This window comes from Odocoileus virginianus, chromosome 5 (genome assembly GCF_023699985.2).
Source record: "Odocoileus virginianus isolate 20LAN1187 ecotype Illinois chromosome 5, Ovbor_1.2, whole genome shotgun sequence".
Lineage (NCBI taxonomy): Eukaryota > Metazoa > Chordata > Mammalia > Artiodactyla > Cervidae > Odocoileus > Odocoileus virginianus.
In genome coordinates this window covers 76,133,901-76,159,550 of record NC_069678.1, presented here as the reverse complement: position 1 = coordinate 76,159,550, position 25,650 = coordinate 76,133,901, and the positions used below count along the sequence as shown (strand labels likewise).

At 38.6% G+C, this 25,650-nt stretch overlaps 1 protein-coding gene and 1 pseudogene across 3 annotated transcripts in view; one reads left to right on the top strand and one right to left on the bottom strand.

Annotated features, from left to right (window-relative positions):
* FAF1 (Fas associated factor 1) overlaps positions 1–25,650 on the bottom strand; it is a 500,811-nt gene that overhangs the window by 454,523 nt on the left and 20,638 nt on the right. The gene's annotated exons all lie outside the window — the stretch shown is intronic.
* On the top strand, positions 9,037–9,907 carry LOC110146394 (succinate dehydrogenase [ubiquinone] iron-sulfur subunit, mitochondrial pseudogene; annotated as a pseudogene).

Here is a 25,650-nt window from a genome sequence, read left to right as displayed (position 1 = left end):
ACAAAGTCAGACAAACAGAGCGCAAGGAAAGAAAACTAGAGACCTATTCACGTTACAGAGAAAGGTGAAACGCCCTCAGCATAACACTAGCAGTATGGAATAAACTACATATAAGGAGTATATGGCATGATCAAGTGGAATATTACAGGATTGCAAGGGGGTTCAACAAAGAGGAATCATTATACCACATTCATAAGCTGAAGGAAAAACAAAACAAACAAAAAAATATGATCTGTTCAAATGGTGCAGAAAAAGAATCTGAAAAGCCAACAACCTTTCATGATAAAAAATACTTATAGACTATGAATAAAAAGGAACTTCTTTAACATGATAAAAGACACTTATGAAAAACTCAGAACTAAATCATACTCAATTATGAAAGACTAAAAGCTTTTATTTACCCTAAGATCAAGAACAAGATAAGGATGCCTACTTATGCCATTTCTACACAACATTATATAGAAAATTCTAGCAGATCAATTAGGCAAGAAAAAGAAATGAAAAAAACATCAAAACTGGAATAGAAGCGAAACTATCCATATTCCCAGATGACAAGATCATATACAAAATCCTAAGGAATTCACACACACACACACACACATACCCCAAACAACCATTAGAGCTAATAAATTCAGCAAAGTTGAAGGATAAAAGATCAATGCACAAAACTCAGTTATATTTGCTATATACACTAGCAAAGAACAATCTGAAAAAGCTCTTAGAAAAATAATTCTCTTTATGATGCGGTCTAAAAGAATAAAATATCCAGGAATAAATTTAACCAAGGAAGTTAAAGATTGGTACAGGGAAAACTACAAAATATGATTAAAAGGAATTTTAAAAGACCTAAATAAGTGAAAAGACATCAAATGTTCACAGATTCTAAGATTTACTTTCATCAAGAGTACCCAAAGTAATCTACAAATTCAATGCAATCCCTATCAAAATTCCAACAGCTTTTTTTGTAGAAATGGAAAACCCAATCCTCAAATTCATACAGAACAGCAAGGAATCCACAATAGTTATAATAACCTTGGGAAAAGAAGGACATGAAAGACTCACACTTCCCTATTTCAAAACTTACTATTAAAAAGAACTGAGAGTCCAAAACTGAACACATGTATCTATCAACAACTGCTTTCTTAAAAGTGTGCAAAAACAATTCAATAGGGAAAGAACAGTCTATTCCACAAATAGTGCTAAGAAAATGATATTCATATCACATGTAAAATAATGAATCTGGACCCCTACTGTACACCATACACAACAACTGACTCAAAATGAATTAATAACGTATATATAAGACCTCAAAACATTAAACTCTTTGGAAAAAATTAAAGGGTATATCTTCAAGACCTCAGCTATGGTAATGAGTTCTTAGACATGACATTTAAACAATAAGCAACAAAATTTAAAAAGGAAATACCAAAATTCATAAAGATTAAAGTATCTGTGTGGTAAAGAACACTAACAAGAGAATGAAAAGGCAACCTACATGAGAAGAGAAAAATATTTGTGAGTCACATATCTAACAAGAGCCCAGTGTGCTGTGCTCAACAGGCCAGCAAATCTGGAAAACTCAGCAGTGGCCACAGGACCACCAGAAAAGGTCAGTTTTCATTCCAGTGCCAAAGAATTATCAAACTGCCATACAACTGTACTCATTTCGCATGCTAGCAAGATAATGCTCAAAATCCTTCAAGTTAGGCTTCAACAGTACATGAACCGTAAGCTTCCAACGTACAAGATGGATTTAGACAAGGCAGAGGAACCAGAGATCAAACTGCCAACATCCACTGGATCACAGAGAAAGCAAGGTAATTCCAGAAAACATCTATTTCTGCTTCACTGACCATGCTAAAGCCTTTGACTGTGTGGATCACAATAAACTGTGGAAAATTCTTAAAAGAGATGGGAATCCCAAACCACCTGACCTGCCTCTTGAGAAATCTGTATGCAGGTCAAGAAGCAACAGTTAGAACCAGACATGAAAAATGGACTGGTTCAAAATTGTGAAAGAAGTAAGTCAAGCCTGTATGTTGTCACCCTGCTTATTTAACTTTTACGCAGAGTACATCATGGAAATGCCAGGCTGGATGAAGCACAAGCTGGAATCAAGATTGCTGGGAGAAATATCAATAACCCTCAGATATGAAAATGACAACACCCTTATAGCAGAAAGCAAAGAGGAACTAAAGAACCTCCTGATGAAGGTGAAAGAGGAAAGTGAAAAGGCTGGCTTAAACTCACCATTTAAAAAACTAAGATCATGACAGCCAGTCCCATCACTTTATAGCAAATAGACAGGGAAACAATGGAAACAGTGAGAGAATTTATTTTCTTGGTCTCCAAAATCACTGTGGACAGTGACTGCAGCCAAGAAATTAAAAGACACTTGCTCCTTGGAAGAAAAGCAATGACAAACCTAGACAGTGTATTAAAGAGCAAAGACATTACTTTGCTGACAAAAGTCCATACTGTCAAAGCTATGGTTTTTTCAGTAGTCATGGACGGATGTGAAAGTTGGACCACAAAGAAGGCTGAGCATTGAAGAACTGATGCCTTCAAACTGTGGTGCTGGAGAAGACTCTTGAGAGTCCCTTGGACAGAAAGGAGATCAAACCACTCAAGGCTGAAGGAAATCAGTCCTGAATATTCACTGGAAGGACTGGTGTTGAAGCTGAACCTTCAATACTTTGACCACGTGATACAAAGAGCCAACTCACTGGAAAAGACCCTGATGCTGGGAAAGAGTGAAGGCAGGAGGAGAAGAGAGCGATGGAGGATGAGATGGTTTGATGGCATCACCAACTCAATGGATATGAGTTTGAGCAAACTCAGGGAGATGGTAATGGACAGCAAAGCCTGGCTTGCTGCAGTCCATGGGGTCACAAAGAGTGGGACATGACCTAGTGACTAAACAAGAACAAATAGTTGATTTATAGTATCATGTTAGTTTCAGGTGTACAGCACAAGGATCCAGATAGATAAGATTCCTTTTCAGATTCTTTTCCTTTATAAGTTATTGAAAAATATTCAGTATAGTTCCCTATGCTATACACTAGGTTCTTGTTGGTTATCTACTTCATATAGAGTAGTGTATATATGTTAATGACAATCTGCTAATCTATCCCTCCTTCCAACCTCATTTCCCCTTTAGTAACCATAAATTTGTTTTTTATGTCTGTGAAAACTGCTTTAATAATTAAAACATTTTTCCCAACCCTGGAGTAATTCCAGAGTCCTTATTCTGTGTGCAGCACAGGCATCCCTGTCCATCACCAACTCCTGGAGCTTGCTCAAACTCATGTTCATCAAGTTGGTGATGCCATCCAACCATGTCATCCTCTGTCGTCCCCTTCTCCTTCTGCCTTCAATCTTTCCTACCAAGAGGGTCTTTTCCAATGAGTTAGTTCTTCACATCAATATTGGGAGCTTCAGCTTTAGCATCAGTCCTTCCAATGACTGTTCAGGACTGATTTCCTTTAGGATTGACTGGTTTGATCTCTTTGCAGCCCAAGGGACTCTCAAGAGTCTTCTCCAACACCACAGTTTAAAAGCATCAATTCTTCGGTGCTCACTTTCTTTATAGTCCAATTCTCAAATTCATACATGACTACTGGAAAAACCATAGCTTTGACTAGAGGGACCTTTGTCAGCAAAGTAATGTCTTTGCTTTTTAGTATGCTATCTAGGTTGGTCACAACTTTTCTTCCAAGGAGCAAGCGTCTTTTAATTTCATGGCTGTAGTCGCTATCTGCAGTGATTTTGGAGGCCAAGAAAATAAAGTCTCTCACAGTTTCCATTGTTTCCCCATCTATTTGCCATGAAGTGATGGGACCAAATGTCATGATCTTAGTTTTTTCAATGCTGAGTCTTAAGCCAGCTTTTTCACACTCCTCTTTCGCTTTCATCAAGAGATATAAAGATTTCCATAAGAATGTTAGGTCGGTTTTATCCATGATAGTCAAAAAGTAACTAACAACTCAAATATCCACTAACAAGTGAAGAGATAAATGAAATGTGAGATACTTATATAATACTCGTTGTTGTTCAGGCACCAAGTTGTGTCCGACTCTTTGTGACCCCATGGACTGCAGCACACTAGGCTTCTCTGTCCCTCACCATCTCCTGGAGTTTGCCCAAGTTCATGTCCATTGCATCAGTGACACCACCCAGCCATATCATCCTCTGTTGCCCTCTTCTCCTTCTGCCTTCAATTTTTCCCAACATCAGGGTCTTTTCCAATGAGTTGGCTATTTGCATCACATGGCCAAAGTACTGGAGCTTCAGCTTTAGCATCACTATTTCCAACGAGTATTCAAGGTTGATTTCTTTTAAGATTGACTGGTTTGATCTCCTTTCTGTCCAAGGGACTCTCAAGAGTCTTCTCCAGCACCACAATTCGAAAGCCTCAATTATTCAGCATCTGCTTTCTTTATGGTCCAGCTCTCACAACTGTACGTGACTACTGGAAAGACCATAGCCTTGACTATAGGGACCTTTGTTGGAAAAGTGACGTCTTTGATTTTTAACACACTGTCTAGGTTTGTCATAGCTTTCCTGCCAAGAAGCAATCATCTTCTAATTTCATGGCTGCAGTCACAATCCACAGTGATTTTAGAGCCGAAGAAGAGGAAATCATAAAATATAATACTTGTTGTTCAGTCACCAAGTCATGTCTGACAATACTACTCAGTAGTAAAAAATAATAATAATAATACTTAATTTCTGATACATGCATCAATGCAGATAAATCTCAAAAACACTAAGTTCAAGTAGCAAATACAAAATGTATATGCTACATGATTCCATATACATGACATTCAAAACTAGAAAACACTGATCTATGGTGATAGAAATGAGGACAATAATTGCTTCTGGAGGTGAAGAACTGATGGGTCAGAGATATGAAAGAACTTCTTAGGGTGACAGATGTGTTCTTTATCTTAATCGGAGCTATGGTTTCATGAGAATACTTTTGTTGAAATTTATCTGTATTACTAAAGGTATACCTCAACAACAACAAAAGCTACTAGGGAAAAATTTAATGAACGATTGGTCTCCCTAACCCTATCTCACTCCATGCCTTCATTCACTCACTCAACAAATATTTATGGAGAATCAACTACATTCTAGGCACCGGATTAGGGCTGGGGATACAGTGAATAAATATAGAAAACTCTGCTTTCATTACACATGCATTGTAAAGGGAGGATATAGACAATAAACAAGAAATATAGTTTAAATACATACATATATTTAAGATAGTTAATAAACTGAGTATTAAAGCAAGGGGAATGTGCAAATTTAATGATTTATTATTAGAATAAAAACTGAAATTTCTGATAGGTTGACCAGTGAAGACCAACGGTAGGAAGATAACTTTGGGGCTTGTATCTATGACTTGGTTGTATAAATGGAGTGTAACTAGATACGGCATTATAATTCTGAGCCTAAGCCTTCAGTTATCATGAGTTTCTGCTTGTTCCCTTACATCTATGTCAACATCACAAATGTTAGCCCAATCACTGGGTTATCTGCAGTCCCCTAAAGAGGATCTTAAAATGAATACGTACAGGACTTATCTGGGCCCATCAAGAAGCCAAGTTCAACTAGATCTGTACCTTGAAGCATACATCAGTCAACTCACAGCAAGTGGCTGAATAAGAATAAGTAATTGTTGTTTTAAATTACTAGGCTATAGGGTGGTTTGTTGCTTAGCAGTAGCATTAGTTTGGAGGAAAACACTATGTGTGAGATTTACATTTTAAAAAATACTCTAGCAGTACTATATAATTACAAAAATTGTTGTATAAATTACAAAGAAGAGACTTCAGAATGTATCCTTGAGTGAAGAAAAATAAGTTGTAGAAAGTTTGTGTAATATGCTATCAACTATTTAAGATTAATATGAATATGAGGGCTCAGTTGGGAAAGAATCCGCCTGCAATGCAGGAGACGCTGGTTCGATTCCCCGGTCAGAAAGATCCACTGGAGAAGGGATAGACTACCCAGTGTTATAACCTCACGCATAGCAAACTGCCTGGCACATAAGTAGACCACTCTAATAATATTTGTTGAAAGCATCAATGGATGACTTTTATACAAATACATTTCTCACTCACTGTTCAAGCATTTTGGGCACATTAATTCATGTTTCATCATCCTTACAAGATAAAGTATCACTGATGAGAAAACTTAAAGAGATCAAGTCATACATCCAGTTGCTCAACTGTTAATACTTGGTGACAGAACTAGAGTCTAAATCTACAGCCAGAAAACTAAAGCATTCAACCTTTCCACTACAATCCTGAAAATTTCATCAAGGTATTAACATTAAAAAAAGAAGGGTATGTATAGTACAGTCTCAGGAAGGCTTGGGTTGTTCCCCAATTTCCTCAAGAAGAGCAAACTGTCACTTCTTTTTCCTCTTCCAGAGACTGTATCAACAGGCATTCAGGACAGTCCAGTGTTTGACTTACCATTGTAGGCTGTCCTACAATACAGCCTTTAACAGAACCAGGATGTCCAGAAGATCCCTGGTAATTGTTTACCTTTATACTAAGAATGCTGGGAAAGAACAAAAATCTGCCCAGGCAGACTCCAAGGAGTTTGCACTGTGAGACCTACAGTTCTTGAAAGTGAAAGTGAAGTCGCTCAGTCGTGTCCAACTCTTATGCCACCCCATGGACTATAACCTACTAGGCTCCTCCGTCCATGGGATTTTCCAGGTAAGGGTACTAGAGTGGGTTGCCATTTCCTTCTCCAAATCTTCCCAGAGCAGGGATTGAACCTGCATTGGCAGGTAGATGCCTAACCACTGGAAAAAGTTTCATTTGTTAAAATTTCACTTTCTGACTCTGTACTTGTGCTTTTAATATTTCACACATCGGTTTTCTGCCCCTTGATAAGGAAAGGGAACTTGATCCTGTCATGGACACATTTAGCACACATGGAACCACCATAGGCCTGGCTGATATGTTTTTTTGTTTTTAGACAACCTCTAAGAACTGTAGGGGTCTCCCTTGTGGCTCAGCTGGTAAAGAATCTGCCTGCAACATGGGAGACCTGGGTTCAGTCCCTGGGTTGGGAAGATCTCCTGGAGAAGGGAATGGCTACTCACTCCAGTATTCTAGCCTGGAGAACTCCATGGTCTGTATAGTCCATGGGGTTGCAAAGAAATTTAAAAAATGAAACTTTTTTTAAGACTTGCCCAGTGGTCCAATGGTTAGGGGTCTACCTGCCAATGCAGGGGACACAGGTTCAATCTCTGCTCTGGGAAGATTCCAATGTGCCAAACTACTGAGCCCACACGCCGCCACTACTGAAACCTACCAGCCGTAGAGCCCATGCTCCGCAACAAGAGAAGCTACCACAATGAGAAGCCCACAAACCGTAACTAGAGAGTAACCCCTGGTCATCACAATTAGAGAAAGACCACACACAGCAACGGAGACCCAGCAGAGACTAAAATAAATAAAAATTAATTAATATTTTTTAAAGTTAGACCTTCTCCATTTACTTTCAACTACACCAAATGGAATTTTGCTTTTGATGCCACAGGCATATAAATAAGTATACAAAATTAGGCCAATAAACATCATTTTTTACTCTTAAGCTAAATTTCCCCCTAAATAAGTATATGATAATAAAGAGAGTGAACTAATGCTCCTCTCTAGTGTCCAGCATCAGTTCTTCAGACTTAGCTCACTGGCAAACTGCTTTTCCAAAACTACTGTAATTAGAGTATCGAAACAAAACAAAAAATCTGAGTGACTTACTTAGCATTTAATCACATTCCATTTTGAAATGTGGGAGAGATAAAGCCAAAAGATGACTTGGATTTTAAGCTGTAAAGGCTTAAAGTCCCTCATATATGAAGTCCTGGAAAAACACAATTCTTTTCTGTTCTCTTATGATTCTCTGCAACAATCACTTTGTATTTAATTCTACTCTGCCTTATACTACCATTTGCCTCATAATGCTATTGATGAAATTTAGGGCATCTCAAACATAATGCCACTTTTCTGGTAAGTAAGATTTACTAAATTATAAGCATCCTCAGGTTAAAAAGTTAAAAAAAGGTTAGAAAGTTTAAAAAAAAAAAAAAAACCCTCTAAAGAAATGAGCATCCTTTTTGGCAGTCTTACAAGACAAAACTTACACTCAAAAATAGCCAGGGGGCAAGGCCTCAGACAACACTCCAGGCAGGCTCTAAGGCAAAATAAAAAGGCAAGACACAGACTAGGATAAAAGATTCATAATACACGTATCTGATGATCCTCAAAAGCATTAGGTTGGGGGGGGGGGGGGGGAGTCAGACTTAAAAGACTGCATGCTGTATGATATTGTTTACATGAAGTTTAATAACAGGCAAAACTAATCTACAGTGATAGAAGTCAGACCTGTGATTTCCTACGAAGGCATAGGGACTGACTGGATGAGGCCTTGGGGGAACTTTTCTAGAGCAAGGAAAATAATCTATATCTTTATTAGGATAATGGGATACTACATGGCAATAAAAACTACATATATTCTCACATATGGATGAAATGCAAAAGACTGCATGCTGTATGACTTCATTTATACAAAGATCAAAAAATGGCAAAACTAATTTACCATTATAAAAACCAGAACAGTGGTTCCGGACATCCCTGGTGGTAAAGTGGTTAAGAATTCAACTGCCAATGAAGGGGACACGGGCTCACCACAACTACTGAGCCAGAGCTCAAGATCCTGCGAGCCACAGCTAGTGACCCCATGTGCTGCAACTACCGAAGTCCGCAGGTCTATAGTCTGTGCTTTGCAAAAGGAGAAGCCAGCACAATGAGAAGCCCCGGCACTGCAACTAGAGAAAATCCATGTGCAGCAAAGAAGACCCAGAGGAACCAAAACAATAATAAAGTATTTTTTAAAGAAAGAAGAGCCGCAGCTAGCGAAGCCTCGATGGGCCCTGGCATGGGGCCCGGCGGAACGCTACGTCGGGCTCGAGGGGTGGGGCTCGACGGGTGGGGCTCGACGTCAGGAGCCAAGATGGCGGTAGTGGTCGCTCTCTCCTTGAGGCGCCGGTTCCGGCCGCAGCGCTCGGCGGGGCCCGCCTGCAGACCTGCCATGGGGCCCAGACAGCTGCAGCCGCAGCACCGAGAATCAAGAAATTTGCCGTCTGTTTATGGGACCCAGACAAGACTGGAGACAAACCTCACATGCAGACTTATGAGATTGATTTGAATAACTGTGGTCCTATGGTGTTGGATGCTTTAATCAAGATTAAGAATGAAACTGATTCTACCTTGACCTTCCGAAGATCATGCAGAGAAGGCATCTGTGGCTCCTGTGCCATGAACATCAATGGAGGCGACACTCTGGCATGTACCCGCAGGATCGACACCAACCTCAACAAAGTTTCCAAAATCTACCCTCTCCCACATATGTATGTGACTAAGGATCTTGTTCTTGATTTGAGCAACTTCTATGCTCAGTACAAGTCCATCAAGCCTTACTTAAAGAAGAAGGATGAGTCCCAGGGAGGCAAGGAGCAGTATCTGCAGTCCATAGGAGACCGAGAGAAACTGGACGCGCTCTATGAGTGTATTCTCTGCACCTGCTGCAGTGCCAGCTGCCCGAGCTACTGGTGGAACGGAGACAAGTACCTGGGCCCCGCGGTCCTCATGCAGGCCTATCACTGGATGATCGACTCCAGAGACGACTTCACGGAGGAGAGCCTGGCCAAGCTGCAGGACCCCTTCTCTCTGTACCGATGCCACACCATCATGAACTGCACGCGGACCTGCCCCAAGGGGCTGAATCCTGGGAAAGCTATTGCTGAAATCAAGAAGATGATGGCAACCTATAAAGAGAAGCAAGCTTCTGCTTAACTGTGCCATGCTCAACCTGACTGTAGCCAGCTCAGAATGCAGTTTACCTCCGCGTTCCTTCAGAGGTCGTGATTTCCCACAAATACATCAAGTACAATAAACAGTCTACGAAAGAAATAAACGTTATTCTAGTTTATTTTTAAAAAATTAAAAAAAGAACAGTGGTCTCCTATGAGGCAAGGGGATTGACTGGAATAGAATATGAGGAAAACTTTCCAGAACAATGAAAATACTATGTATTTTCTTATGGTGGTGGTTAAAGGGGTACTGTCCATGTAAAATGCATTTCAATGAATATGCATTTCACATAAATTAAAAATTTTTTTAGTTATAAACAGTAAAATAAAATTTAACTTATCAAAAGAAAAAAAGCAGAGTAATCAAACTGTGAAATAGCCAAGACTTAATTTTCCTAATGAATTTCTTCAATACTCTGCCAAAATGTTTTAAGTACCCAGCACAGTTAAGTTTACCACTACTTATAACTCCTTAGTAAAAAATTAATATATAAATAATTAACAGGCAAAATAAATTTTCAGATAAACAAGAGCTGAGAGTTTCCCACCAACAGATCTTTCTTGGTACAACAAATAGTTAAATTTTTCATGCTGACGGGAAATGATACCAGAAGAAACTTTTACATCAAGAGTGCCAAAAATGGTAAATATATAATATTTTTTCTCATTTCTTGTATTCTTTAAAAGAATTAACTTTTGAACTTCCTTGGTGGTACAGTGGATAAGAATCAGCCTGCCTATGCAGGGGGCACTGGTTGGATCTGCCACAGAGCAACTAAGCCCGTGCGCCACACCTGCTGAGCCCATGTGCCACAACTACTGAAGCCCGAGCACCCTAGGGCCCGCTACAGCTCATGAGTCTGCGTGCCGCAACCACTGAACCCCACAGGCCAGAGCCTGTGCTCTGCAACCAGAGAAGCCACCGCAATGAGAAGCCTGTGCAATGCAACCAAGAGTGGACCCTGCTCGCTGCAACTAAAGAAAGCCTGTGCACAACAACAAAGACCCAGTTAATCAATTAACTTTAAGAAAAAAGATAATTAACTCTTTTTTTTTTGCTTTTTATTTATTTATTTTTATTAGTTGGAGGCTAATTACTTTACATCATTACAGCAGTTTTTGTTATACATTGAAATGAATTAGCCATGGATTTACATGTATTCCCCATCCCAGTCCCCCCTCCCCACCTCCCTCTCCACCCGATCCCTCTGGGTCTTCCCAGTGCACCAGGCCCGAGCACTTGTCTCATGTACCCAACCTGAGCTGGTTATCTGTTTCACACTAGATAATATACATGTTTCAGTGCTGTTCTTTTGAAACATCCCACCCTCGCCTTCTCCCAGAGTCCACAAGTCTGTTCTATACATCTGAGTCTCTTTTTCTGTTTTGCATATAGGATTATCGTTATCATCTCTCTAAAGTCCATATATATGTGTTAGTATACTGTAATGGTCTTTATCTTTCTGGCTTACTTCGCTCTGTATAATGGGTTCCAGTTTCATCCATCTCATTAGAACTGATTCAAATGAATTCTTTTTAATGGCTGAGTAATATTCCATGGTGTATATGTAACACCACAGCTTCCTCATCCATTCGTCTGCTGATGGGCATCTGGGTTGCTTCCATGTCCTGGCTATTATAAACAGTGCTGCGATGAACATTGGGGTGCACGTGTCTCTTTCAGATCTGGTTTCCTTGGTGTGTATGCCCAGAAGTGGGATTGCTGGGTCATATGGCAGTTCTATTTCCAGCTTTTTAAGAAATCTCCACACTGTTTTCCATAGTGGCTGTACTAATTTGCATTCCCACCAACAGTGTAAGAGGGTCCCCTTTTCTCCACACCCTCTCCAGCATTTATTGCTTGTAGACTTTTGGATAGCAGCCATCCTGACTGGCGTATAATGGTACCTCATTGTGGTTTTGATTTGCATTTCTCTGAGAATGAGTGATGTTGAGCATCTTTTCATGTGTTTGTTAGCCATCTGTATGTCTTCCTTGGAGAAATGTCTGTTGAGTTCTTTGGCCCATTTTTTGATTGGGTCATTTATTTTTCTGGAGTTGAGCTGGAGGAGTTGCTTGTATATTTTTGAGATTAATCCTTTGTCTGTTGCTTCATTTGCTATTATTTTCTCCCAATCTGAGGGCTGTCTTTTCACCTTGCTTATAGTGTCCTTTGTTGTGCAAAAGCTTTTAAGTTTCATTAGGTCCCATTTGTTTATTTTTGCTTTTATTTCTGAAATTCTGGGAGGTGGGTCATAGAGGATCCTGCTGTGATTTATGTCGGAGAGTGTTTTGCCTATGTTCTCCTCTAGGAGTTTGATAGTTTCTGGTCTTACATTTAGATCTTTAATCCATTTTGAGTTTATTTTTGTGTATGGTGTTAGAAAGTGTTCTAGTTTCATTCTTTTACAGGTGGTTGACCAGTTTTCCCAGCACCACTTGTTAAAGAGGTTATCTTTTTTCCATTGTATATCCTTGCCTCCTTTGTCAAAGATAAGGTGACCATAGGTTCGTGGATTTATCTCTGGGCTTTCTATTCTGTTCCATTGATCTATATTTCTGTCTTTGTGCCAGTACCATACTGTCTTGATGACTGTGGCTTTGTAGTAGAGTCTGAAGTCAGGCAGATTGATTCCTCCAGTTCCATTCTTCTTTCTCAGGATTACTTTGGCTATTCAAGGTTTTTTGTATTTCCATACAAATTGTGAAATTATTTGTTCTAGTTCTGTGAAAAATACTGTTGGTAGTTTGATAGGGATTGCATTGAATCTATAGATTACTTTGGGTAGTATAGCCATTTTGACAATATTGATTCTTCCAATCCATGAACACGGTATATTTCTCCATCTGCTTGTGTCCTCTTTGATTTCTTTCATCAGTGTTTTACAGTTTTCTATGTATACGTCTTTTGTTTCTTTAGGTAGATATACTCCTAAGTATTTTATTCTTTTTGTTGCAATGGTGAATGGTATCATTTCCTTAATTTCTCTTTCTGTTTTCTCATTGTTAGTGTATAGGAATGCAAGAGATTTCTGTGTGTTAATTTTATATCCTGCAACTTGACTGTATTCGTTGATTAGTTCTAGTAATTTTCTGGTAGAGTCTTTAGGGTTTTCTATGTAGAGGATCATGTCATCTGCAAACAGCGAGAGTTTCACTTCTTCCTTTCCTATCTGGATTCCTTTTACTTCTTTTTCTGCCCTGATTGCTGTGGCCAACACTTCCAAAACTATGTTGAATAGTAGTGGTGAGAGTGGGCACCCTTGTCTTGTTCCTGATTTCAGGGGAAATGCTTTCAATTTTTCACCATTGAGGGTGATGCTTGCTGTGGGTTTGTCATATATAGCTTTTATTATGTTGAGGTATGTTCCTTCTATTCCTGCTTTCTGGAGAGTTTTAATCATAAATGGATGTTGAATTTTGTCAAAGGCTTTTTCTGCATCTATTGAGATAATCATATGGTTTTTATCTTTCAATTTGTTAATGTGGTGTATTACATTGATTGATTTGTGGATATTAAAGAATCCTTGCATTCCTGGGATAAAGCCCACTTGGTCATGATGAATGATTTTTTTAATATGTTGTTGGATTCTGTTTGCTAGAATTTTGTTAAGGATTTTTGCATCTATGTTCATCAATGATATTGGCCTGTAGTTTTCTTTTTTTGTGGCATCTTTGTCTGGTTTTGGAATTAGGGTGATGGTGGCCTCATAGAATGAGTTTGGAAGTTTACCTTCTTCTGCAATTTTCTGGAAGAGTTTGAGTAAGATAGGTGTTAGCTCTTCTCTAAATTTTTGGTAGAATTCAGCTGTGAAGCCATCTGGTCCTGGGCTTTTGTTTGCTGGAAGATTTCTGATTACAGTTTCGATTTCCTTGCTTGTGATCGTTTTGTTAAGATCTTCTATTTCTTCCTGGTTCAGTTTTGGAAAGTTATACTTCTCTAAGAACTTGTCCATTTCTTCCAAGTTGTCCATTTTATTGGCATAGAGCTGCTGGTAGTAGTCTCTTATGATCCTTTGTATTTCAGTGTTGTCTGTTGTGATCTCTCCATTTTCATTTCTAATTTTGTTAATTTGGTTCTTCTCCCCTTGTTTCTTAATGAGTCTTGCTAATGGTTTGTCAATTTTGTTTATTTTTTCAAAAAACCAGCTTTTAGCTTTGTTAATTTTTGCTATGATCTTTTTAGTTTCTTTTGCATTTATTTCTGCCCTAATTTTTAAGATTTCTTTCCTTCTACTAACCCTGGGGTTCTTCATTTCTTCTTCCTCTAGTTGCTTTAGGTGTAGAGTTAGGTTATTTATTTGACTTTTTTCTTGTTTCTTGAGGTAGGCCTGTAATGCTATGAATCTTCCCCTTAGCACTGCTTTTACAGTGTCCCATAGGTTTTGGGTTGTTGTGTTATCATTTTCATTCATTTCTATGCATATTTTGATTTCTTTTTTGATTTCTTCTATGATTTGTTGGTTATTCAGAAGCGTGTTGTTTAGCCTCCATATGTTTGAATTTTTAATAATTTTTTTCCTGTAATTGAGATCTAATCTTACTGCACTGTGGTCAGAAAAGATGACTGGAATGATTTCAATCTTTTTGAATTTACCAAGACTAGATTTATGGCCCAGGATGTGATCTATTCTGGAGAAGGTTCTGTGTGCACTTGAGAAAAAGGTGAAGTTGATTGTTTTGGGGTGAAACGTCCTATAGATGTCAATTAGGTCTAGCTGGTCCATTGTGTCCGTTAAGGTTTGTGTTTCCTTGTTCATTTTCTGTTTAGTTGATCTATCCATAGTTGTGAGTGGGGTATTAAAGTCTCCTACTATTATTGTGTTACTATTAATTTCCTCTTTCATACTCGTTAGCGTTTGCCTTACATATTGCGGTGCTCCTATGTTGGGTGCATATATATTTATAATTGTTATATCTTCTTCTTGGATTGATCCTTTGATCATTATGTAGTGTCCATCTTTGTCTCTTTTCACAGACTTAATTTGAAAGTCTATTTTATCAGATATGAGTATTGCGACTCCTGCTTTCTTTTGGTCTCCGTTTGCGTGGAATATTTTTTTCCAGCCCTTCACTTTTAGTCTGTATGTGTCCCTTGCTTTGAGGTGGGTCTCTTGTAGACAGCATATATAGGGGTCTTGCTTTTGTATCCATTCAGCCAGCCTTTGTCTTTTGGTTGGGACATTCAACCCATTTACATTTAAGGGAATTATTGATAGGTATGGTCCCGTTGCCATTTATTTTGTTGTTTGGAGTTCACGTTTACACCACCTTTCTGTGTTTCCTGTCTAGAGAAGATCCTTTAGTATTTGTTGAAGAGCTGGTTTGGTGGTGCTGAATTCTCTCAGCTTTTGCTTGTCTGTAAAGCTTTTGAGTTCTCCTTCATATCTGAATGAGATCCTTGCTGGGTAGAGTAATCTAGGTTGTAGGTTATTCTCTTTCATTACTTTAAGTATGTCCTGCCATTCCCTTCTGGCCTGAAGGGTTTCTATTGATAGATCAGCTGTTATCCTTATGGGAATCCCTTTGTGTGTTATTTGTTGTTTCTCCCTTGCTGCTTTTAATATTTGTTCTTTGTGTTTGATCTTTGTTAATTTGATTAATATGTGTCTTGGGGTGTTTCGCCTTGGGTTTATCCTGTTTGGGACTCTCTGGGTTTCTTGAACTTGGTTGGCTATTTCCTTCCCCATTTTAGGGAAGTTTTCAGCTATTATCTCCTCGAGTATCTTCTCATGGCCTTTCTTTTTGTCTTCTTCTTCTGGGACTCCTATGATTCGAATGTTGGGGCGTTTCACATAGTCCCAGAGGTCCCTGAGGTTGTCCTCACTTTTTTTGATTCTTTTTTCTTTTTTCCTCTCTGCTTCATTTATTTCCACCATTTTATCTTCTAACTCACTTATCCTATCTTCTGTCTCTGTTATTCTACTCACGGTTCCCTCCAGAGTGTTTTTGATCTCATTTATTTCATTATTAATTTTTAATTGATTTTTTTAAATTTCTTCTAGGTCCTTGTTAAACATTTCTTGCATCTTCTCAATCTTTGTCTCCAGGCTATTTATTTGTAACTCCATTTTGTTTTCAAGATTTTGGATCATTTTTATTATCATTATTCTAAATTCTTTTTCAGGTAGATTCCCTATTTCCTCTTTTGTTTGACTTGGTGGGCTTTTTTCATGTTCCTTTAGCTGTTGGGTATTTCTCTGCCTTTTCATCATGTTTAGATTGCTGTGTCTGGAGTGGGCTTTCTGTATTCTTGTGGTTTGAGGTTCCTTTTTATTGTGGAGGTTTCACCCAGTGGGTGGGGTTGGACGATTGGTTTGTCAAGGTTTCCTGGTTAGGGAAGCTTGTGTCAGTGTTCTGGTGCGTGGAATTGGATTTCTTCTCTCTGGAATGCAATGGAGTGTCCAGTAATGAGTTTTGCGATGGGTCTCTGTGTTAGGTGTGACTTTTGAGAGCCTGTATGTTGACACTCAGGTCTATGTTCCTGCATTGCTAAAGAATTTGCGTGGTATGTCTTGTACTGGAGCTTATTGGCTCTTGGGTGGTGGTTGGTTTTGGTGTAGGTATGGAAGCTTTTGGATGGTCTCTTATTCCTTAATGTTCCGTGTAGTCAGGAGTTTTCTGGTTTTCTCAGGATTTGGGCTCAAGTCTCCTGCCTCTGGATTTCAGTTTTATTCTTCTAATAGTCTCAAGGCTTCTCCAACTATACAGTACTGATAATAAAACTTCTAGGTTAATGGTGAAAAGATTCTCCACCGTGAGAGACAACCAGAGAGGTTCACAGAGTTACATGAAGAATAGGAGAGGGAGGAGGGAGATAGAGGTGAGCAGGAGGAGAAAAAGGGGACTCAAGAGGAGAGAGACAGATCTACGCAGTTATCTGTTCCCAAAGTGTTCTCCGTAGCCCAGACACCCACAAAGATTCACAGAGTTGGATTGGGAAGAGAAGGGGAATGGAGGAAATAGAGGTGTTCTGAGGGAGAATAACAAAGATTGAAAATCTAGTGTAGAGGTTAGACTCTTTGAAATACAATATTTAAAAACAAAAACACAAAAAAAAATTTAGAACTGTATATGAAGTTCAGTTTAAAAATAGGGTTTCTCTCTCTTTTTTTGTGGCAAGGTTATAGTGAAATGAAAATGAAAGTTAAGGAATAATAGAGGAGTATTAGAGGACTCTAAAAGGAAATAGGAGAGAAAAACAAGAAAAAAAAAAAAGAAGAAAAAAAAAATTTTTTTTCCCCCCAAAAAAATCGTAAAAATATATGAAAATGAAAGTTGAGGAGTAATGGGGGAGTAATAGGGAATTATAAAAGAAAATGAAAGAGAAAAAATAAAAAATTTTAAAAAAAAAGGGAAAGAAAAAAAATTTTTTTTTTTAAATTAAAAAAAAATGTACATATATATCTAGGAATTTCTCTGAGGTTGTTGCGGTCAGCGTAGGTTCAGTTCAATTTCAGATAGCTCCTCTTTCCAGCTTACACTTCTCGATATCTGTAGGCCCCTTCCCGTGTAGTCGGTGTTACCTTCAGGGATTTTAATCTGTTGCACCGGTCCTTTCTGAAGCGGTTCCCTTTGTTTATTTGGCTTCTGTTAGCTGTCTCTTTGGTGTCTAATTTCCGCCCTGATACAGGCGGGCGGAGGTGATCTCTTATTTAGGTTCTCTAGTTCAGTTCAGTCCTGCTACGGGGAGGGCGGGGCGCTGCAGACAGATACCGCTCTGTGTGGATAGCGCGCACCGTGTTCCGGCCACACTGGGTTTGCCCCGCTCACGGGTGTCAGTGCTTTCGCCGTCTACACTGCTCAGGCTCCCGGCTGCTCTATATGGAGCGGGCCCTGCGTTGAGTGCGGTTCCAGTTTTCGGGTACTCCACAAAAGCGCAGATTCGGTTGCTCCTGCGTTTTGTGCCTTCCCCGGCCTGAGCGGTTCAGGCAGCCAGAGGCTTGGGCGTACTCTCCCGGGTGCAGCACGCTTTTTCTCTCCGCGGCGAGCGGCCCAGGCAGCCAGAGGCTTGGGCGCAATCTCCCCGGGTGCGGCGCGCCTTTTCCCTCCGCGGCCCCAGCACGCACCGCCAGTCGGGTCTCAGGAAGTCTTTAGCTAGAACCCGGAGGCCTGTTTGCAGTGTGGGAGGGGGTGGCTTCTCAGGGGCTGAGTTTGCCCTTTTCCCCTCCCCCCTGCCTCCTACCTCCAGCGGGGATAGGCCAGCTCTTCTCTGGAGATTCTCAGTCCCTTTGTTTTGCGAACCGCCGGCAGTGTGTTTGGGCTGGTTAATTCTGTCCCTTGCTATCCCACAGTTTAAAAAAGCCCCCTCCGATTGCTCTCAGGGTCTTCGGGCCGGACCTCACCCTAAGCAATGCCGCCCGCTCCTCTCCGTTCCACCCCGCTTGTTGCTGGCGGGTACGGGCGTCTGGGGTACTTTTCTGCTGGGAGTTGCTTTTAGGCACGTAATCTGTGGGCCTTGTTTAAATTTTTCCTCCCAGTTAGAATGCAGAAAACTTCCCCCAGTCCCGCCTGTGAGAGGGTTTCCTGGTGATTGGAAACTTCCTCTATTAAGACTCCCTTCCCGGGACGGGTCTCCGTCCGTAGCTCTTTTGACTCCCTTATTATCGTTTATATTTTTTTGGTCCTACCTCCCTTCGAAGACAATGGGCTGCTTTTCTGGGCGCCTGATGTCCTCTGCTAGCGATCATAAGTTGTTTTGTGAAATTTGCTCAGCATTCAAATGTTCTTTCGATGAATTTGTAGGAGAGAAAGTGGTCTCTCCGTCCTATTCCTCCGCCATCTTGGCTCCTCCCCCCGATAATTAACTCTTTAAAGCAAAAATAACAGCGATGAATTGTGACGTCTTTAACACATGTAGAAGCAACAATATATAAAAATAAAACACAGGCAGAGAGGAGATAAATCAAAGTATATTCTTTAATTATAAAGTCCTCTCATTATATATACAGTGGTATAATTAAAGTTAGACTGAGTTACTTAAGCTATGTATGTTGTAAACCCCAGAACAACAAGGTGAAAAAAGTATGTAGGTGGTATGGCAAAATGGTATCAACTGATCTCAGACTCTATCTAAGTTGCAACCACATTAATGAAAATTTCTTCTGAGTAGTTTCAGGTCAGGAATGGCCATAAGAAAAATATGTGCAAGATTTAGAAGGCAGAGAGAAACAGCAAACAAACTACCCTCCAAAAGTCTAGTTATGGCCCAAAGTGTTACTGTAACCCATATACACTGTTACTGATCCACTGGCTCACCTCATGAACATGCAACAGAGAGAAGGTCCACAATTTCTCCAGATCTGGATTAATTTTCCTCATGAAAACAGATGCAAAAACCCTTAACAAAACCAAATCCAGGGATGTATAGAAAGAATAACACAACATGACTAAGTGGGGTTTCTTCCAGCAATGCAAAAGTGGTTTAACATGAAAGGAGCAAAGGTATCTTTTAACATAAATGACTGTACATAGAAAATCCTCTGCATTCTTTAAAAAGAAAAAGCTTCCAGAGTGACAGATAAATGTTTAAGGTCACAGGATACAAAATATATGACAAAAGTCTACTATATTCTCAAAAAACTAAACACAGAGCTACCATTTGATCCAGCAATTCTACTTCTGGGTATATACCCAAAAGAACTAAAAGCAGGGACTTGAATAGATTTTTATAAATTTGTGTTCATAGCACAATAAGTCAAAAGATGGCATCAACTCAAATGTCCATTGACCAATGAATGGATAAACAAGATGTGGTATGTACATACAACAGAATAATATTCAGTCTAAAAAAGGAAGGAAATTCTGACATATGCTACAATAGGGATGAACCATGAGGTCATTATATCAAAATAAGCCAGACACAAAAGGACAAATATTGTATGATTCTACTTCTATGAGGTACCTAGAACAGTCAAATCCATAGACAGAGAAAGAATGGTGGTTGCCAGGGGCTAGAGCAAAAGGAGAATGGAGAGTTAATGTTTAATCAGTATGGCATTTAGTTGGGAAAGATGAAAAAACTCTGGAAAAATGGTAGATTTATGTGCACAATAAAGGGCATGTACTTAATGCCACTAAACTGTACACTTAAAAATAGTTAAAAAGATAACATTTTAAGAAAGCCTACACATAGTTTCACACATACAGTGTTTTTCAGGTAAAACTAATATATATAATATTAGATTCAAAGTACTGGGTTTTCCTAGAGCATGGGGGACAGCGCAGGGAAGTACTGACTGGAAGGAGACTTCTATATTTCTACTTAAATTGTTTTCTTAATCTGAATGTCGTTTTCACAGACATGTTCATTTTGTGCAAGTTCATGAAACTATACTTTTACAATTTGTGTTCTTTACTATATGAATATTATACCACAATGAAGTTTTATTTTTTGTCTTAGTTAATGACAGGTAAATTGTGATTTTTCTGATTGAGGACTGCATCATGCTTCATATCTAGATAGGTTTCAAGAACACATACCAGTCTAGCAAATGAGCCCAAATATCTATCTGGATGGGTGGTTTGGAAGAAGATGGATTCATGGATATGCACAGCTGAGTCCCTTCACCGATCACCTAAAACTATGACTACATTGTTAATCGTCTATACTCCAATACCAAATAAAATGCTTATATGAAAAAATAGTCTGACATCTATACTACAGTAAACATTTATTGCATGCTACCTGTCTTTGGCACATAGAGTATAGTTTTTCTCAAGAGGTGAAAATATTGCTTCTGTTTCAAAAACAGTCTAAAATGAAAGTCAACTTCTACTAATAACAACAGAAGTAAGTAGAAAATGAAATCTCACAGTGTAATATGAAAGTCTCTAAGTATATAAAGAAAAGAATGTTAAGGACATATATCTGTGTTAAAAAGATTTTTCTACATGTGAAAGTATTTCCAAGGCCCAGATGCTTATTGTCTCAGTTGGATTAAGTCTTTAGAACAAAAATATTATGTATTTAAAAAAAAAAACTGTCTGGTTAGGTCTTCTAATATTGAAAGCTATAGAAGACAGGCAAATTGATTAAGTTTTTATTTTTACTTTGTTCAAAACAAGTAATGATTTTTAACACAGGAAATAATAGTCTCAGTAATACTCTCATAATATACAAAAATATCTAATGTGGTTTTAGAATTAAAACAAAAAAATTATTTTCAAAATTCTAATTTATATGCAGAAAATTAGAAAGAGTACACTTAAAAAGTGCTACTAAGTTCTGGATTGAATAATAATTTACAAACTTTATCTTGGACATTACACAGTGATACTTGAACATGAATTCTGTATGTTTTAGGAGTGTACATGAACTAAAAAATTTACAGAGTTGATAAAGTTGTATGAATTAATATCCTTCCAAAAAGAGAAAAAAGTTGATGTTTTATATACTATTTATGGTTCATCTTTTAAAAACAAAACTAGAGAACAGACTTATTATAAGAACTTATATTCTCCTTTATATCCACAAGAGGGAGCAAACATTTAATAAATCTTTATAGGAACTGCATTACATACTAATTTTTACATAAGACTTTTGGGAACAATAATCAGAAAAAAATAATAAAACTACCAAAAATATTTGAGTGTCTACCACATCCCATCAGAGTCTGGAAATACACCGGGTAAAAGATATAGTCATGATCTCAGATTTCACAGCATATCAGGCAACAAAGTACATCTAGAGACTTGTAAGATATTTTAATAAACACAGTGATGCTTTTTATAGCATCACTGTAAACTAAAGTTTATAAGTATTCAGTCTGACCAGAAATTACAAATGTGATGAAAAGATTAAACAAGTATCAGTAATGCATAGCCTACAACTCTAAGAGGCAAATAATATGCATTATGCAACTTATCATATAAAGAATGCACAACAGGCTACAAAATGCCAGTATCTTTTTACTAAGCAGACTTTGATGATCTAAACTACTTTGTCTTTCCATTAAGCTTAATCAAAATGAAAGCAAATTAACACTGACTTAGGGGAATGCTGGGCCATAGTTAAAGTATTTCAGGAGAGGTATCTTTGAAATGTACTGATTAGTAGTATAATCATAATGCCAGCACTAAAAAAAAATAATAATAATTCAACACTAAAAAGTCTCAATCACAACCTATTAATAACATTTGAATACAATTATTTTTATATTACTTAAAGAAGAATGAGTTCAAAAAGGGCATGATTAATTAGGTAGTAATAATCCAGGAGATATTCCAATTAGGTATGCCTTTTAGAAGCAAAACATATAGAGATACAGTCCTTTTCAGGAAAGTACATTTTCAGGAAACAATGTATAGTGAAAAAAATCAAGTCTGAATCAACACAGAACCAGCAGGACTTCCCTGGTGGCCTGATGGTTAGGACTCCATGCTTTCACTTTTCCGTAGACCCAAATCCATCTTTAGCTTAAAGAACGTGCATCAGTATTTCTTATGAAGGGCAGGTCTGCTGGCAATAAACTCTCTCAGGCATTATCTTCTGACAATGTCTTCACTTTCACTTTTGAAAAATAATTTCACTAAATGAAACTCTATTTTCATTTTTTTTTCAGTACTTAAAGATATCATTTCATTGTCTCCTGTATTCCATAATTTGTGATGAAATGTTAACTAACATTCTTGTCACTGTTCTCTTCATAGAATGTCTTTTTTTTCCCTCTGACCATTTTTAAGACTTTTCTGTCTTTGGTTTTCAAGAATTCAGCTGTTATGTGCCTATGTGTCAGTTTCTTTGTAATAATCCTACTTGTTCTCAGCTTAAATCTGTAAATGTATGTCTTGCACCAAGACCCATCAAAGCTACTAATGAATTTTCCTTTTTTCAGTATAAGGCTAGAATCACTTCAAAAGAGGGGGAAAATAGAAAAATTAAGGTCACTATTACTTTGCTATCAATTCATAACAAATTTTAAAATAAATTCTTGAAGAGATGCTGGCCAATAGATCCTCAAAGGGTAACTATTATCATTATGAATAAATGATGATTAAATGAATGATGAATAAATAACAAATGATTTGACTTGTATGTCAGGAATATAACTATATCTCATAAATCTGGATTTCAACAAGGCAACTGACAAAACTTCTCTGATTTATTCTGAAAGATTAAATATAGAAACAAAGACTTCCCTGGTGATTCAGTAGTTAAGACTTCACCTTCCAATGCAGGAGGGTGTAGGTTCAATCCCTGGTTGAGGGGCTGGGATCCTGTGTGTCTCACAACCAAAAAATCAATATATAAAACAGATGTAGTATTGTAACAAACTCAACAGTCTTTAAAAGTGGCCCACATTTTTTAAAAAATCTTAGAAAAAAAGTACAGAAATAAAGATGAATGTTACTAGTCATGCTGAAGCTCTAGAGCATGAATACCTTCATCTAATTTCAACTTGACTTACTTGTGTTCAATAAACACTGGTACCCTGATATTCAGCAGGCACTGTGGTAGGTACTAGAAATACAGAGGTGAATATGATACAATTCCAAATCTCAGGACACTCAAGAGTCTTAACTAACACACTGACATTCATTTACATATACAAAAGACACAAAGCTAAAGTAGCTAATATTCTGATGACAAAATCAGGATCCAAAATCTCGTGCATATGCTTCTCATCATACTTTATCTTATTTCAACAATATCAAAACTAGTTCAGTTCAATTTAATACTCAGTGAGAATATACTTTGTGCCAGAAAGTATGCTAATCATTAAGAATACCAAAATGAAAGAAAAAAAGAATACCAAAATGACTGAGATCTAGTTCCTGGCTTTAAAGAACTCACAAATTAATACGAAAGACAAACAGACATTTTAAAAGTATGTGAAAGCTGCAATGATAGCTATTATGTATAAGAATAATAGATACAGAGGAGGAAGGAATAAGTAAATGTCAGGGAAGACTTCACAGGAGATAATACCTATGCACAAGTCTCAGGGATAAACAGAAGACTGAGATGCAAGCAATTGAGAGAAATGGCAGAGGCAAAGTGACATGACATGATAAAACTTCACAAAAATTACAAGTATCACTATACAACAAGTCATTGGGAAAAGTATAGGCTACCTTGGGCCAAATCACAAGGGGCTCTGCTAACCATGTCAATTAAGGTGACTCAGCCTACATAAACTAATCGAATAGAGAGTTCAAGAGATGTTAGGAATGAGGCTGCTGCTTTGGGAGTCAATAGCACATACATAAGTGAGTGAAAGTCACTCAGTCATATCCGACTCTTTGCAACCCCATGGACTATACAGTCCATTGAATTCCCCAGGTCAGAATACTGGAGTGGGTAGCCTTTTCCTTCTCCAGGAGATCTTCCAGTCCAGGATCAAACCCAGTTCTCCCACATTGCAGGTGGATTCTTTACCAGCTGAACCACCAGGGAAACCCAAGAACACGGGAGTGGGTGACCTATCCCTTCTCCAACGGATGGATATTCCCAACCCAGGAATTGAACCGGGGTCTCCTGCATTGTGGGCGAATTCTTTACCAACTGAGCTACCAGGGAAGCCCAGCACACACATAATGGATGAAGTGAAGTGAAGTTGCTCAGTCATGTCCGACTCTTTTCGACCCCACGGATGGTAGCCTACCAGGCTCCGCGGTCCATGGGATTTTCCAGGCAAGAATACTGGAGTGGGCTGCCATTTCCTTCTCCAGGGGATCTTCCCGACCCAGGGGTCGAACCCAGGTCTCCTGCACTGCAGACAGACGCTTTACGTCTGAGCCACTAGGAGCCCAACATAACGGATAGTTAAAACCAAAGAAAAGATGATCATCCAAAGAGACCGTACATGACAGGGAAGGATGGAACGGAAAGGGAACAAGGAGAGACCCTTAAGGGATACTGATACTAACACTTAAGAGAAAGACGGGAGTGGGAGGGAGAAATGGAACATTCAGATAGGACAAAGAATCAATAAAGCCTATTTTGAAACTGAGAAAAACTTAGCAAATCTTTAAATTGAAAGTGGGGTCAGAAACATGAGCCAGTAGAAAGGGAGCCACAAAGCCAAAGGAAAGGTAATGAAAAACTGATGTGGTGCAGATTGCTAAAGAGATGATTAAGAACAGGTAGAGGAATGATAGTTAAAGTTTAATGATAAACTCCCAAGCTCCTCCTTTGAAGTGTGCCATTAATAAGTAAACACATCCAGAAAAAGCAACCAAGTGATAAGACTGGTGGAAAGAACTGGAAAATTAGGGCTCAGATAATAAGAGTTAACAGTGACATAGCTGCCTTCATGTGGTGGAAAAATAAATCCTGTAAGGGTCTAAAGTAAATCAGTACATCCTGGAATGCGAAGTCAAGTGGGCCTTAGGAAGCATCACTACAAACAAAGCTAGTGGAGGCGATGGGATTCCAGTTGTGCTATTTCAAATCCTAAAAGATGATGCTGTGAAAGTGCTGCACTCAATACTCCAGCAAATTTGGAAAACTCATAGTGGCCACAGGACTGGAAATGGTCAGTTTTCATTCCAATCCCAAAGAAAGGCAAGGACAAAGAATGCTCAAACTACTGCACAATTGCACTCATCTCACACGCTAGTAAAGTGATGCTTAAAATTCTCCAAGCCAGGTTTCAGCAATACGTGCACCATGAACTTCCAGATGTTCAAGCTGGTTTTAGAAAAGGCAGAGGAACCAGAGATCAAATTGCCAACATCCACTGGATCATCGAAAAAGCAAAAGAGTTCCAGAAAAACATCCACATCTGCTTTATCGACTATGCCAAAGCCTT